The following is a 15,989-nucleotide window of genomic DNA, read 5'->3' as shown; positions in this document are numbered from 1 at the left end:
GTGTAGATGAAGCACTAATAGGAGGCTTTAAAATTTTCATTCTAGTGTCCTTCGTTTGGGAGAAAAATGCAAAGGTACAATGCAGCTTTTCCTTGCCGATATCTCTCTTTTGCAAAGAGATAGGCATTGGAAAATTCAGGGCTATAACGTGTAGATGAAGCACTAACAGGAGGCTTTAAAATTTTCATTCTAGTGTCTTTCGTTTGGGAGAAAAATGCAAAGGTACAATACAGCTTTTCCTTGCCGATATCTCTCTTTTGCAAAGAGATAGGCATTGGAAAATTCAGGGCTATAACGTGTAGATGAAGCACTAACAGGAGGCTTTAAAATTTTAATTCTAGTGTCCTTCGTTTGTGAGAAAAATGCAAAGGTTCAATACAGCTTTTCCTTGCCAATATCTCTCTTTTGCAAAGAGATAGGCATTGGAAAATTCAGGGCTATGCCGTGTAGATGATGGCCTAACAGGAGGCTTTAAAATTTTCTTTCTAGTGTCCTTCGTTTGGGAGAAAAATGCAAAGGTACATTGCAGCTTTTCCTTGCCGATATCTCTCTTTTGCAAAGAGATAGGCATTGGAAAATTCAGGGCTATGCCGTGTAGATGATGGCCTAACAGGAGGCTTTAAATTTTCTTTCTAGTGTCCTTCGTTTGGGAGAAAAATGCAAAGGTACATTGCAGCTTTTCCTTGCCGATATCTCTCTTTTGCAAAGAGATAGGCATTGGAAAATTCAGGGCTATGCCGTGTAGATGATGGCCTAACAGGAGGCTTTAAAATTTTCTTTCTAGTGTCCTTCGTTTGGGAGAAAAATGCAAAGGTACATTGCAGCTTTTCCTTGCCGATATCTCTCTTTTGCAAAGAGATAGGCATTGGAAAATTCAGGGCTAAAACGTGTAGACGAAGCACTAACAGGAGGCTTTAAAATTTTCATTCTATTGTCCTTCGTTTGGGAGAAAAATGCAAAGGTACATTGCAGCTTTTCCTTGCCGATATCTCTCTTTTGCAAAGAGATAGGCATTGGAAAATTCAGGGCTATGCCGTGTAGATGATGGCCTAACAGGAGGCTTTAAAATTTTCATTCTAGTGTCCTTCGTTTGGGAGAAAAATGCAAAGGTACAATACAGCTTTTCCTTGCCGATATCTCTCTTTTGCAAAGAGATAGGCATTGGAAAATTCAGGGCTATAACGTGTAGATGAAGCACTAACAGGAGGCTTTAAAATTTTCATTCTTGTGTCTTTCGTTTGTGAGAAAAATGCAAAGGTTCAATACAGCTTTTCCTTGCCAATATCTCTCTTTTGCAAAGAGATAGGCATTGGAAAATACAGGGCTATGCCGTGTAGATGATGGCCTAACAGGAGGCTTTAAAATTTTCTTTCTAGTGTCCTTCGTTTGGGAGAAAAATGCAAAGGTACATTGCAGCTTTTCCTTGCCGATATCTCTCTTTTGCAAAGAGATAGGCATTGGAAAATTCAGGGCTATAACGTGTAGACGAAGCACTAACAGGAGGCTTTAAAATTTTCATTCTATTGTCCTTCGTTTGGGAGAAAAATGCAAAGGTACAATACAGCTTTTCCTTGCCGATATCTCTCTTTTGCAAAGAGATAGGCATTGGAAAATTCAGGGCTATAACGTGTAGATGAAGCACTAACAGGAGGCTTTAAAATTTTCATTCTTGTGTCTTTCGTTTGGGAGAAAAATGCAAAGGTACAATGCAGCTTTTCCTTGCCGATATCTCTCTTTTGCAAAGAGATAGGCATTGGAAAATTCAGGGCTATAACGTGTAGATGAAGCACTAACAGGAGGCTTTAAAATTTTCATTCTAGTGTCCTTCGTTTGGGAGAAAAATGCCAAGGTACAATGCAGCTTTTCCTTGCCGATATCTCTCTTTTGCAAAGAGATAGGCATTGGAAAATTCAGGGCTATAACGTGTAGATGAAGCACTAACAGGAGGCTTTAACATTTTCATTCTAGTGTCCTTCGTTTGGGAGAAAAATGCCAAGGTACAATATAGCTTTTCCTTGCCGATATCTCTCTTTTGCAAAGAGATAGGCATTGGAAAATTCAGGGCTATAACGTGTAGATGAAGCACTAACAGGAGGCTTTAAAATTTTCTTTCTAGTGTCCTTCGTTTGGGAGAAAAATGCAAAGGTACATTGCAGCTTTTCCTTGCCGATATCTCTCTTTTGCAAAGAGATAGGCATTGGAAAATTCAGGGCTATAACGTGTAGACGAAGCACTAACAGGAGGCTTTAAAATATTCATTCTATTGTCCTTCGTTTGGGAGAAAAATGCAAAGGTACATTGCAGCTTTTCCTTGCCGATATCTCTCTTTTGCAAAGAGATAGGCTTTGGAAAATTCAGGGCTATGCCGTGTAGATGATGGCCTAACAGGAGGCTTTAAAATTTTCTTTCTAGTGTCCTTCGTTTGGGAGAAAAATGCAAAGGTACAATACAGCTTTTCCTTGCCGATATCTCTCTTTTGCAAAGAGATAGGCATTGGAAAATTCAGGGCTATAACGTGTAGATGAAGCACTAACAGGAGGCTTTAAAATTTTCATTCTTGTGTCTTTCGTTTGGGAGAAAAATGCAAAGGTACAATACAGCTTTTCCTTGCCGATATCTCTCTTTTGCAAAGAGATAGGCATTGGAAAATTCAGGGCTATAACGTGTAGATGAAGCACTAACAGGAGGCTTTAAAATTTTCATTCTAGTGTCCTTCGTTTGGGAGAAAAATGCTAAGGTACAATGCAGCTTTTCCTTGCCGATATCTCTCTTTTGCAAAGAGATAGGCATTGGAAAATTCAGGGCTATAACGTGTAGATGAAGCACTAACAGGAGGCTTTAAAATTTTCATTCTAGTGTCTTTCGTTTGGGAGAAAAATGCAAAGGTACAATACAGCTTTTCCTTGCCGATATCTCTCTTTTGCAAAGAGATAGGCATTGGAAAATTCAGGGCTATAACGTGTAGATGAAGCACTAACAGGAGGCTTTAAAATTTTCATTCTAGTGTCCTTCGTTTGGGAGAAAAATGCAAAGGTTCAATACAGCTTTTCCTTGCCAATATCTCTCTTTTGCAAAGAGATAGGCATTGGAAAATTCAGGGCTATGCCGTGTAGATGATGACCTAACAGGAGGCTTTAAAATTTTCTTTCTAGTGTCCTTCGTTTGGGAGAAAAATGCTAAGGTACAATGCAGCTTTTCCTTGCCGATATCTATCTTTTGCAAAGAGATAGGCATTGGAAAATTCAGGGCTATAACGTGTAGATGAAGCACTAACAGGAGGCTTTAAAATTTTCATTTTAGTGTCTTTCGTTTGGGAGAAAAATGCAAAGGTACAATGCAGCTTTTCCTTGCCGATATCTCTCTTTTGCAAAGAGATAGGCATTGGAAAATTCAGGGCTATAACGTGTAGATGAAGCACAAACAGGAGGCTTTAAAATTTTCATTCTAGTGTCTTTCGTTTGGGAGAAAAATGCAAAGGTACAATACATCTTTTCCTTGCCGATATCTCTCTTTTGCAAAGAGATAGGCATTGGAAAATTCAGGGCTATAACGTGTAGATGAAGCACTAACAGGAGGCTTTAAAATTTTCATTCTAGTGTCTTTCGTTTGGGAGAAAAATGCAAAGGTACAATACATCTTTTCCTTGCCGATATCTCTCTTTTGCAAAGAGATAGGCATTGGAAAATTCAGGGCTATAACGTGTAGATGAAGCACTAACAGGAGGCTTTAAAATTTTCATTCTAGTGTCCTTCGTTTGGGAGAAAAATGCAAAGGTACAATGCAGCTTTTCCTTGCCGATATCTCTCTTTTGCAAAGAGATAGGCATTGGAAAATTCAGGGCTATAACGTGTAGATGAAGCACTAACAGGAGGCTTTAAAATTTTCATTCTAGTGTCTTTCGTTTGGGAGAAAAATGCAAAGGTACAATACAGCTTTTCCTTGCCGATATCTCTCTTTTGCAAAGAGATAGGCATTGGAAAATTCAGGGCTATAACGTGTAGATGAAGCACTAACAGGAGGCTTTAAAATTTTCATTCTAGTGTCCTTCGTTTGGGAGAAAAATGCAAAGGTTCAATACAGCTTTTCCTTGCCAATATCTCTCTTTTGCAAAGAGATAGGCATTGGAAAATTCAGGGCTATGCCGTGTAGATGATGGCCTAACAGGAGGCTTTAAAATTTTCTTTCTAGTGTCCTTCGTTTGGGAGAAAAATGCAAAGGTACATTGCAGCTTTTCCTTGCCGATATCTCTCTTTTGCATAGAGATAGGCATTGGAAAATTCAGGGCTATAACGTGTAGATGAAGCACTAACAGGAGGCTTTAAATTTTTAATTCTAGTGTCCTTCGTTTGGGAGAAAAATGCAAAGGTACAATATAGCTTTTCCTTGCCGATATCTCTCTTGTGCAAAGAGATAGGCATTAGAAAAATCAGGGCTATAACGTGTAGATGAAGCACTAACAGGAGGCTTTAAAATTTTCATTCTAGTGTCCTTCGTTTGGGAGAAAAATGCAAAGGTACAATGCAGCTTTTCCTTGCCGATATCTCTCTTTTGCAAAGAGATAGGCATTGGAAAATTCAGGGCTATAACGTGTAGATGAAGCACTAACAGGAGGCTTTAAAATTTTCATTCTAGTGTCTTTCGTTTGGGAGAAAAATGCAAAGGTACAATGCAGCTTTTCCTTGCCGATATCTCTCTTTTGCAAAGCAGCAGCATTGAGGATAGATTGGAGTGGAGAGAGGTATTTGTCAGGAATGCCAGTCAGGAGGAGATTACAGTAGTCCAGTCTGGAGATGACCAGTGAGTGGATAAGAGTCTTAGTAGCATCCTGGGTCAGAAAGGGTCTGATCCTGGAAATATTTTTTAGATGAAAACGGCAGGTTTGTGAGAGGTGCTGAATGTGTGGTTTGAAGGAGAGGGAGGAGTCAAGGATTACTCCAAGACAGCGCACTTGGGGGGTAGAGGAGATAGTAGTGCCATCAATAGATAATGAGATTGTAGGAGGTGAGGTTATGCGGGAGGGAGGGAAGATGATCAGCTCGGTCTTAGACATGTTAAGTTTAAGAAAGCGCTGGGACATCCAGGAAGAGATAGCAGAGAGACAGTTGGAGATACGAGTGAGGAGAGTAGGGGAGAGGTCTGGAGAGGAAAGATAGATTTGAGTGTCATCAGCATAGAGATGATATTGGAAACCAAAAGAACTAATGAGCTTACCTAGTGAGGACGTATAGAGAGAGAAGAGGACCAAGGACAGAACCTTGGGGTACCCCTACAGTTAGTGGAAGTGAGGGGGAGGTGGAGTCATGAGAGGAGACAGAGAATGAACGGTCAGAAAGGTAGGACGACAACCAAGAGAGGGCAGTGTTACGCAGACCAATGGAGTGAAGGATTTGCAGTAGGAGAGGATGGTCCACAGTGTCAAAAGCAGCAGAGAGATCAAGTAGAATGGCCCTCATTCCGAGTTGTTCGCTCGTTCTTTTTCATCGCATCGCAGTGAAAATCCGCTTAGTACGCATGCGCAAAGTTCGCACTGCGACTGCGTCAAGTAACTTTACTATGAAGAAAGTATTTTTACTCACGGCTTTTTCTTCGCTCCGGCGATCGTAATGTGATTGACAGGAAATGGGTGTTACTGGGCGGAAACACGGCGTTTTAGGGGCGTGTGGCTGAAAACGCTACCGTTTCCGGAAAAAACGCAGGAGTGGCTGGAGAAACGGTGGGAGTGCCTGGGCGAACGCTGGGTGTGTTTGTGACGTCAACCAGGAACGACAAGCACTGAAATGATCGCACAGGCAGAGTAAGTCTGGAGCTACTCTGAAACTGCTAAGTAGTTAGTAATCGCAATATTGCGCATACATCGGTCGCAATTTTAAGAAGCTAAGATTCACTCCCAGTAGGCGGCGGCTTAGCGTGTGTAACTCTGCTAAATTCGCCTTGCGACCGATCAACTCGGAATGAGGGCCAATAAGTAGAGAGTAGTGTCCCTTAGATTTAGCAGCATGGAGGTCATTGCATACTTTTGTAAGGGCAGTTTCAGTGGAGTGGAGAGGACGGAAGCCAGACTGGAATGGGTCAAGCAGTGAGTGTGAGGAAAGAAAGGAAGTAAGGCGGTTGTAGACAATACGCTCAAGGAGTTTGGAGGCAAAAGGGAGAAGAGAGATGGGTCGGTAGTTGGAGAGAGTGTTTGGATCAAGGGTAGGTTTTTTTAAGAATAGGAGAGATGAGAGCGTGCTTGAAGGCAGAGGGGACAGTGCCTGATGAGAGGGAGAGATTGAGAAGGTGGGAAAGATGGGAACAAGCAGAAGAAGAGATGTGGCAGAGGAGGCGGGAGGGGATAGGGTCAAGTGGGGAGGTGGTGAGGGGACAGGAACGAATGAGGGCCATGACTTCCTCTCCAGATGCATGGGAGAAAGATGACAGAGTTGGTGCGAGGGATGGGGAGGGTTTGTAAGGGATGGGAGAAGGCTGGTTACTGATAGTCTGGTGTGATGTGATGTCCTGACGTATGGAGTCAATTTTGGATGTGAAGTAAGTGGCAAAGTCAAGAGCAGAGAGTGAGGAAGGGAGACGAGGTGGAGGTGGGCAGATGAGTGAGTTGAGAGTGGCAAAGAGGCGCCGGGGGTTGGAAGACAGGGAGGAGATGAGGTTCTTGAAGTATGACTGTTTAGCAAGAGAAAGGGCAGCACTGAAGGATGAGAGCATAAGTTTGAAATGGAGGAAGTCTGCCTTAGAGCGTGATTTCCTCCAGTGTCGCTCAGCAGTACGTGAGCATTTTTGCAGATATCTGGTGCATTTGGTGTGCCAGGGTTGAGGTGTTAATTTGCGAGGGTGAACAGTGGTTGGTGGAGCAACAGAGTCAAGAGCAGAAGTAAGGGAAGCATTGTATGTGGAAGTGGCTTGTTCAGGGCATGAGAGAGAGAGAGAATAGGAGAGAGAAGTGAGTCAAACAGGGAGGAAAGGAATGTGGTGTCAATAGCTTCAATGTTACGCTTAGTGATGGTAGCCTTAGGAGGTTGAGATGGGGAAGTCGAGAGAGATAGGTTGAAGGAGAGCAGGTGGTGGTCAGAGAGGGGAAATGGGGAGTTGGAAAAATCAGAAATATCACAGCGGTGAGTGAAGACCAGATCCAGTGAGCTCCCATTCACATGGGAGGGTGAGGAGGTCCACTGGGAGAGACCAAGTGAAGAGGTGAGGTTAAGGAGTTTAGAGGCAGGGGATTGTGTGGGGATGTCAATAGGGATGTTGAAATCGCCTAGGATAATGGTGGGAATGTCAGAAGAGAGGAAGTGAGGAAGCCAGGAAGCAAAGTTGTCGATGAATTTGGAAGCAGTGCCAGGGGGGCGGTAAATGACAGCTACTCTAAGATGGACTGGTTGGAAGAGACATATGGAGTGGACCTCAAATGTAGATAATATAAGGGATGGTTCTGGTGGTATGAGTTGGTAGGAGTAACTAGAAGGTAAAAGGACCCCAACACCACCCCCATGGCGACCCCCAGGTCGGGGGGTGTGTGTGAATGTAAGGCCCCCAGCAGAGAGAGCAGCAGCAGAAGTAGTGTCAGAGGGCGTAATCCAAGTTTCAGTAATGGCTAGTAGGTGTAGGGAGTTGGAAATGAAAAGGTCATGAGTGGGGACCAGTTTGTTACAAACGGATCTGGCATTCCAGAGGGCACAGGATAGGGGGTATGAGTTTGTGGGAGAGATGTGAATTAGATTTTCAGGGTTGCTGTAGCGATGAGGTGGGATTAACTTTGAGGGCAGGGATGATGAGAGAGTAGTGATGGTACGGGTGCCTGAGATAGGAGGGGAAACTGCAGGAGATGGGCAGGGAGGGAGGTCAGTGTGATGTGGATGGGGGTGTGGGGAGGTGACAGGGAAGGGAGAGAGGGAGCAGGGCTGAGTTGTGGGGTAGCAGGACCATGGGGCAGAGGTGAATGAAAGTGGGGTAACAGGAAAGGTGGGGGAAGGAAACAGAGGGATGGAGGGGAGACAGAGGAGGAGGTGGAGGAGACTGGGGGGGGGGAAGGATAAAGATACATTATTAGGTAGACACTGAGTGATGTGGGGAGTATAAGAAAGCATTCACATAGTGTTAAGAAGGTAAATAGGTTGAGGGAAAGTGGAAGTAGGAGAGGAGACTGTAAGGGAATCCGAGCAGAAGAATTGTAGAAATGCAGGTGAGAAAAGCAGTGTAGGCTCAATTTAGTATGAAATGAGTCAAAAGCGTAGATAAAGTGGGTGCAGAAATGTATTTGGAGTGTAAGAAATGAAAGGATTGTGAGAGGTTTAAGAAGCAATGGTAATTATGTTAGATGTTTTAAGTGTTTGCAGGTAAAATTGCATTGGTGCAGCTGTGCTTAAAAAACAAAATTACAATAATACAGATACAGGCATTTGTAGGTGAAATGGATGGTTTATGAAATGTCCAAGTAAGGTAGTTCTGTGCTATGTAATCAGATGCAACAATCAGGAGGTGAGTGATCTGAGGAGTAAGTGACTCACATTTGTTATTAGTTCTTCAGTTTTCTTTGTTTTGTTAGATTGGTGTGCTTCTGTTTTCCTTCTTTTTCACTTCGATTGAACGCTAATTGAACACTGCTGTTATGTGTCAATTTTATCACGCTTTTATAAAAATGCACGCTTAGATCAATAAATGCACAGCCAAATGGCTTTGCACAGCCTACACCATTGGACTTAAGTAGAAGACTATTACAAGTGAAACCAATAATTTAAATCTGTAACCACACCCCACCCCCTCAAATGCCAGGCAATAAATTACCTTAAAAGCTACAACCAGGCATTCCACAAAAATTAAACTGGGTCTATATCATTCAAAACTTTAAAAAAGTACTTCAAAATCACATACTATGCAATAATGTTTCAATTTGCATTACCCAGCAGAATTAGCTTTGCATATATAGATATAGTGCAGCAGAATAGATTGGTGGTTGTAGTCAATTGTAATTACCTGTAGGTGACAAGAAGAGAAGAAACGTCAATTCACAATCGATATCAGCTGAAGATAAATTAACGCTGATTGAACGCTGCGTTATGTGTCAATTTTATCACGCTTTGATAAAAATGCATGCTTAGATCAATAAATGCACAGCCAAACAGCTTTGCACATCCTACACCATTGGACTTAAGTAGAAGTCTGGTGGTCAGCAAAATTTTGCACTGTCCTCCTACTATATATAGTGCGCACAACTACTAAAATACACCACAGGTATGGATGGATAGTATACTTGACGACACAGAGGTAGGTAGAGCAGTGGCCTACTGTACCGTATTGCTATATATTATATACTGGTGGTCAGCAAAATTCTGCCCTGTCCTCCTACTATATATACTGCGCACAACTACTAAAATACACCACAGGTATGGATGGATAGTATACTTGACGACACAGAGGTAGGTAGAGCAGTGGCCTACTGTACCGTACTGCTATATATTATATACTGGTGGTCAGCAAAATTTTGCCCTGTCCTCATACTATATAATACAATGCAGCACAGATATGGAGCATTTTTCAGGCAGAGAACGTAGATATTTTCAGCACACTGAGCACAGATATTTGCAAGCACACTGAGCACAGATATTTGCAGCACACTGAACACAGAAACTGAGAAAACGCTGCACGTCCTCTCCCTATCATCTCCAATGCACAAGTGAAAATGGCGGCGACTCGTGGCTCCTTATATAGAATAGAATAGCTGCTGACGGGCACGATTGAGGGAGGAAAGGGACATTTGAATCCAGCCCATAGATGCAATGTGAATATGTAATTTGTACCTTCCTATCTTAAAATGTATATACAGTGTATATGTCACAACTGAGGGCCTGAGCTGACTGGAGGCAGCCTCAGTTGTAGGGGCTGAGGTGTAGTGGAACCTGGGAGGTTGTATCAGACCCCTGGACATGTAAGTTAAATGTAGAAGAATTGCCCGAAGGCGTGCCCACGACAACCAGGATAAAAGTCAATGATGTTTATTTTGACAAACTCCATGCATCACAGCAGTAATAAAAGAGAAACATAAAATCAGCAGAGAAATAATACAGTTCCTGGGTACTACAGGAGGACAAGGACCACAGGGCTCTGGTAGTATGAGACAGTTCTTATTATCTTCTAGTTGGAAAGTCCTTACCAGGCCCGACTGTAGCAATGGAGATAGCCCAGGATCATACTAGCTGGTGTTCCAGGAAAAGCTGGGCTGCTGTGGATAAAATGGCTGCTGTGGGTACTGGCTGAAACCAGACTGATGTAAGCACGGAGTGGATTGCTGGATGGAACCAGCCAAATAATAAATTAAGCTTGAGAGCGATGAAATATGATTGATATATGGAGTTTGAGAGCGGTGAAATAATAGTGCCGGTGGTGAGTGGTAATCTGCGGAAATGATACCGGTACTTTAAGAAGAGCTGATCTCTGCTGGAAGCTAGGCTGGAAGCAGGTAAATCTGTAACTGGAAACAGATGAGTCCCAGAGGACTGGAGAGTCAGGCTGCACCACAGGTGGTAGACTAGAGCGGGTCTCTTTAGTGGAGGTTTGGAGATGGTAACTGGAACCTGGAAAACAACCACGGGAGAGAGACAAACTGGAACTAGGTTTGACAACCAAATCACTGACGCCTTCCTTGCTCAGGCACAGAATACTTATACCTGCAGCAAGGAAGGGATTGGCTAGGCAATTATGCAGATTACAATGGAAACAGCGGATTGGTGGAAATGAACAGGTGACAGAATCCAACATGGCTGCGCCCATGCAGACACTTGGAGGGAAGATTGGTTTGATAATCCATGTGGGAACTTTAACAGCAATGGCGGCGCCGGCAACAGTAAACAGGAGACGCCAGACTGATGAGTGCACATTTGAACCACGCGGGCAACAGCGGAGGCCGCGGCTGACATAAGCGCCACTCTGACATCCTGCATGCAGAAACTCAGGGACGGCGGCGGAGGCCGCGGGAGATGCCATTCAAGATGTAACATGGCGCCGCTGTGACAGCGTCTCAGAGTGACAGGAGAGGAGGCAGGAATGGGGACATCAGAATAACAGATGGGATCCGGTCCTGGAGCGCTGAGCCAGCCTTAGGAGGCATCTGAAAGGTAAGTTATGGCGTCCAGATACCCGGATCGTGACAGTATACACTAGAGGTCTTTCCGAACCCCCTAATCCTAACATTGTAATTTGCTTTAGGGCGCACCTCCAATTAGTCTAGTGTTTCTTGCTGCCTTTCCAATGAAGCAAGTTTAATTAAGTAATAGGTGAAAAACCATCCCTACAAAGGTGTTAATCAGAGACTTGGCTTTGTGGACACTTTTCAGAGAACAACTTTGTTAGCATAAAAGTAAAGCCAGAAAATGAAGAGCTGTTTAATCACTCAATTGGATTTTTTTGCCAGCATATTTCTTTTTCTCTGCAACCCACTGCTAAATTGTGCTTCCTAGCTGTTTTTATAAAATCACTGAATCAAATCTAACTCTGATTACATCAGAGAAGGCCAGGTACCCTACACCATAACAGGGGGTTTGAAATTTTGACTTGTCTACTTAAAGATCACCAAAATCTGATCACAAGGTCAATTACGTCCCTGGGTGGGATTGAACCACCAACCTTTTGGTTAATAGTCAAACACACTAACCGATTGCGCCACAGAGACACTTTGCAAAAAGTACATACTGACAAAGGCTAATAAGCATTTATCTAGAACGTTTCCTAGAAAAACTTTAAAAAGTCAATAATCTGGAGAGTTTTTGTAAGATGTTTCTTCCATCAACCAATGAAGAAACACATTGGTACTTTCCCATGATGAGTGAGTGCTTCATGATCTATTGCACTTACATGTGCAGCAGAGTACTGCAATGGAAGCATGCTGGGCCCATAACCCAGAGATAGGCAGATTGAAACTATCCTCTGCTATATGCATTTTTTTTTGTTAATTAAAGTAATCCAAAACTGGGATTGATATTTTGGTTCTTTTATTTTTACTTAAAGTACAATAACTTTTACCATTTTAATTTGTTTTAATAGTATATTGACAGTATTGTTTTCTTTCAAAAATCCACTTAATTTTCTTTACCCTATTATTAAAATGGTAATTGACAAAAACAAACTACATTGTCACCAGAAGAGCAATACAAAATGTACAAGTGATATATTAAAATCATCTTTTCAGCTTGAATTTCAATGATGCATTGGGGCAACGATTTTGTTAGCAACATCTTCACCCTTAAATAAAGATTTTCTTAATTCCTTACCTGTGTGCTAATTAGATATCACCTTGTTTTCACATTAAACAGACTTCCACATGAGAAAGCAGCAAGGATGCAGTGGCGTTAATGTTTCCTGGTGTCAACCCGTATTATTTCAGTAGACATTGAAATGAGGATGCATCTTGCTGCCTTTCCAATGAAGCAAATTTAATTTAGTAATAGGTGAAAAACCATCCCTACAAAGGTGTTAATCAGAGACTTGGCTTTGTGGACACTTTTCAGAGAACAAATTTGTTAGCATAAAAATAAAGCCAGAAAATTAAGAGCTGTTTAATCACTCAATTGGATTTTTTTACCAGCATATTTCTTTTTCTCTGCAACCCACTGCTAAATTGTGCTTCCTAGCTGTTTTTATAAAATCACTGAATCAAATCTAACTCTGATTACATCAGAGAAGGCCAGGTACCCTACACCATAAGAGGGGGTTTGAAATTTTGACTTGTCTACTTAAAGATCACCAAAATCTGATAACAAGGTCAATTACGTCCCTGGGTGGGATTGAACCACCAACCTTTTGGTTTATAGCCGTACACACTAACCGATTGCGCCACAGAGACACTTTGCAAAAGTCTATACTGACAAAGGCTAATAAGCATTCATCTAAAACGTTTCCTAGAAAAACTTTAAAAAGTCAATAATCTGGAGAGTTTTTGTAAGATGTTTCTTCCATCAACCAACGAAGAAACACATTGGTACTTTCCCATGATGAGTGAGTGCTTCAGGATCTCTTGCACTTACATGTGCAGCAGAGTACAGCAATGGAAGCATGCTGGGCCCATAACCCAGCGGTAGGCAGATTGAAACTATCCTCTGCTATATGCATTTTTTTTTGTTAATTAAAGTAATCCAAAATTGGGATTGATATTTTGGCTCTTTTATTTTTACTTAAAGTACAATAACTTTTACCATTTAAATTTGTTTTAATAGTATATTGACAGTATAGTTTTCTTTAAAAAATCCACTTAATTTTCTTTACCCTATTAATAAAATGGTAATTGACAAAAACAAACTACATTGTCACCAGAAGAGCAATACAAAATGTACAAGTGATATATTAAAATCATCTTTCCAGACTTCCGGGTACGGCGCCGATGCGTGCAGCAGCAGCAGTGTGAGCTCCGTGTGCCGCCCCAGCCCGCGCTAGCCCGTACGCTGCACATAGCGTTACAGCCCGCTCCAGAACCGCTCACCTGCCTGTGGGAACACCTCTGGCACCTGATGGAGCGCTTCCTGGCCGCCCCAGAAGCGGCTAAGCCCCTCAAACAACGTCCTGCAAAAACGAAAGGGGAATCCAAGATGGCCGCCGGACAGCAGACACATCCGCAGCAGCAGCAAATACACACAGATCGTGAGTTACATTCCTCCTCTGACTCCTCTGTGAACACAGCTCTCCCTGTACATGCTGCCCCCTCTACACAGAAGTCTAATAAGACTACAGAGCAGGCTGAGGGCCCAATTACATACTCTGACATGGTAAAGGCAATTCAGGACTCCATTAATCCTATTATGGAATCTCATGCTGCCAAAGTCACACAGGCAGTGCATGACATCAAATCACAGTTTAAACAGCTTTCCAAACGGGTGCAGGCTAATGAACAGCGCCTTGGGGAGACATTTCATGACGTTGCCGATTTAAAGGAACAGTGCGCCTTTCTTCAGAAATCCCATTACCAGCTTCTTAATAAGGTCGACGATCTCGAGAATAGATCACGTCGAAATAATCTGAGGGTTGTTGGGCTACCCGAAGCCCTTAAAGGGCCAGCACTCCTTTCCTTCATACAAGACACGCTGCCAGATCTGCTTGATATCCAAGATTCCTGCACGGGTATGATTGTGGAGAGGGCCCATCGCATTGGTCCTGCAAGGCCTACGCAGGATTCCCGACCCCGAGCTGTTATTTTCCGTTGTCTAAATTACATCCACAAAGACACCATCTGGTCTGCGTCTCGCCGTAAGCGGAACTTACAATGGAACGATGTGAAGATTTTTATCTTCCAAGATTATTCGGCAGAGGTGGCCAGGGCACGACGTGAATTCACCCCACTTTGTTCCCGCCTAGCAAAAGCAAATAGAAAATTCGCTCTTATATACCCAGCACGATTACGCCTGTTCAAAGGATCTTCATTTACAGACTTCTCCACCGTGGCTGATGCGGAAGCATATCTACTGGAAGAGGAGAACGGCCGTTCCTCACTGCGCCAGCCCTCAACGGACTCGACTCCTGACTGCTAACCACGGCTATAAAATTCCTTAGCGTGGTTATCTCCTCCTTTACTGGCGATTACTCTATTACTTTGATATATCTGTTTATGTTATAGCTGTTAATCGCTAGAAGTTCTTGAAATTATTGGTGGGAGGAGACGCCTCTCTTACCGGCGTAAATGCTATGGCGGGTGCCATTTCATCATTAATCCCATTCTGAATGGGATCCTTCTTTTAAGGCGCCTTCCACCTAAAGTTTTCCACATATTATTCTAAGTTATGTTTTGTTTATGCCATATATAAGCTATGCTTATTATTTCTCAGTACCAGGGCTGGGGCAAGCCTGGAGTTCTTATCTGGTTCTCCAATTGGCGAACTATAGGTCAATTTAGATTATCTTTGTACCTGAAGTGCACTTTTGATGCTAATCCTTTGATCCATTCTTTTCTGGATCCTTTGCTTTACTTTCCCCCACTTTTTCTACCCATTGTTCTCTCCTCTCTGTGTCTTGTCCTGTTGGTTTTCTGTGTCCATGATAGCAATGTATTTTGTAGATATGATATTATCAGTTTTATTTATTGCCATGAACCATACCTTTCTTCAGCAGAATGATGACCAGTTTAAAAATTTGCACATATAATGTAGGTGGCTTCCACTCCCCCATAAAGAGGAAGAAAATCTTACTTTACTTATCTAAACTACATGTAGATGTTGCATTCCTCCAGGAGTCTCATCTCCTTCCCCCTGAGATTGACAAGCTCAATTGCCTGGGCTGGAGAGTGCTGGCGTCCGCCCCATTTACTGCCAAGGCCCGTGGGGTACTCATTTTGATTAGACGCTCCGTCCAAGTAGACCTTCACTCCTCCCAATCTGATACTGAAGGCAGATACCTCATTGTAGACGCCACTCTAGATGACTCACGCTTTCTACTGTGTAATGTATACGCCCCCAATATCGATCCCCAACCCTTTTTTCTGTCCATTGCCGCTAAACTGCACCCACACTCTCATAAACAGGTGATACTCGCAGGTGACTTTAACTCTACTGTATCCAATGCTCTTGATAGGAACACCAAATCCAGATCTAGCCGTTATACTCCCAAATATGGTTTACCATATCTAATGTCACAGCTGCACTTGGTGGACGTGTGGCGAGCCTGTCATCCGGTCGACCGTGAATACACTTGTTTATCGGCTGCTCATGGTACACTGTCGAGAATCGATTATCTGCTCATCTCGGCTTCTATGTTTACCAGGGTGCAAACTTCTGAAATTGAACCGGTGTCCTTGTCGGATCATGCGGTCTGCTGGATGGCTCTCGCCACCTTCCCCAATAGAGGCCCTGTCAGACAATGGCGCTTCCCATCCCACCTGACCAATTCCATTCAATTTAGAAATATGCTGGAGGCATCATGGGCTGACTTCACACATTGTAATATAACTGCAGAGAAGGAATCACCGCTCCTGTTCTGGCAGACGTCTAAGACAGTACTAAGAGGTGCTATCATCTCCTTCACCT

The 15,989-nt window shown here is 42.9% G+C and overlaps 1 non-coding gene across 1 annotated transcript; it reads right to left on the bottom strand.

Annotated features, from left to right (window-relative positions):
- Positions 1-12,752: 12,752 nt before the first annotated feature.
- On the bottom strand, positions 12,753-12,826 carry TRNAY-AUA (transfer RNA tyrosine (anticodon AUA)). Its single transcript has one exon. It is a non-coding gene; the product is annotated as a tRNA-Tyr (tRNA).
- Positions 12,827-15,989: the final 3,163 nt, after the last annotated feature.

This window comes from Pseudophryne corroboree, unplaced genomic scaffold (assembly GCF_028390025.1).
Source record: "Pseudophryne corroboree isolate aPseCor3 unplaced genomic scaffold, aPseCor3.hap2 scaffold_389, whole genome shotgun sequence".
In the NCBI taxonomy this organism is placed as follows: Eukaryota; Metazoa; Chordata; class Amphibia; order Anura; family Myobatrachidae; genus Pseudophryne; species Pseudophryne corroboree.
The sequence above is the reverse complement of the archived record's forward strand: the minus strand, read 5'-3'. Positions and strand labels throughout refer to the sequence as shown.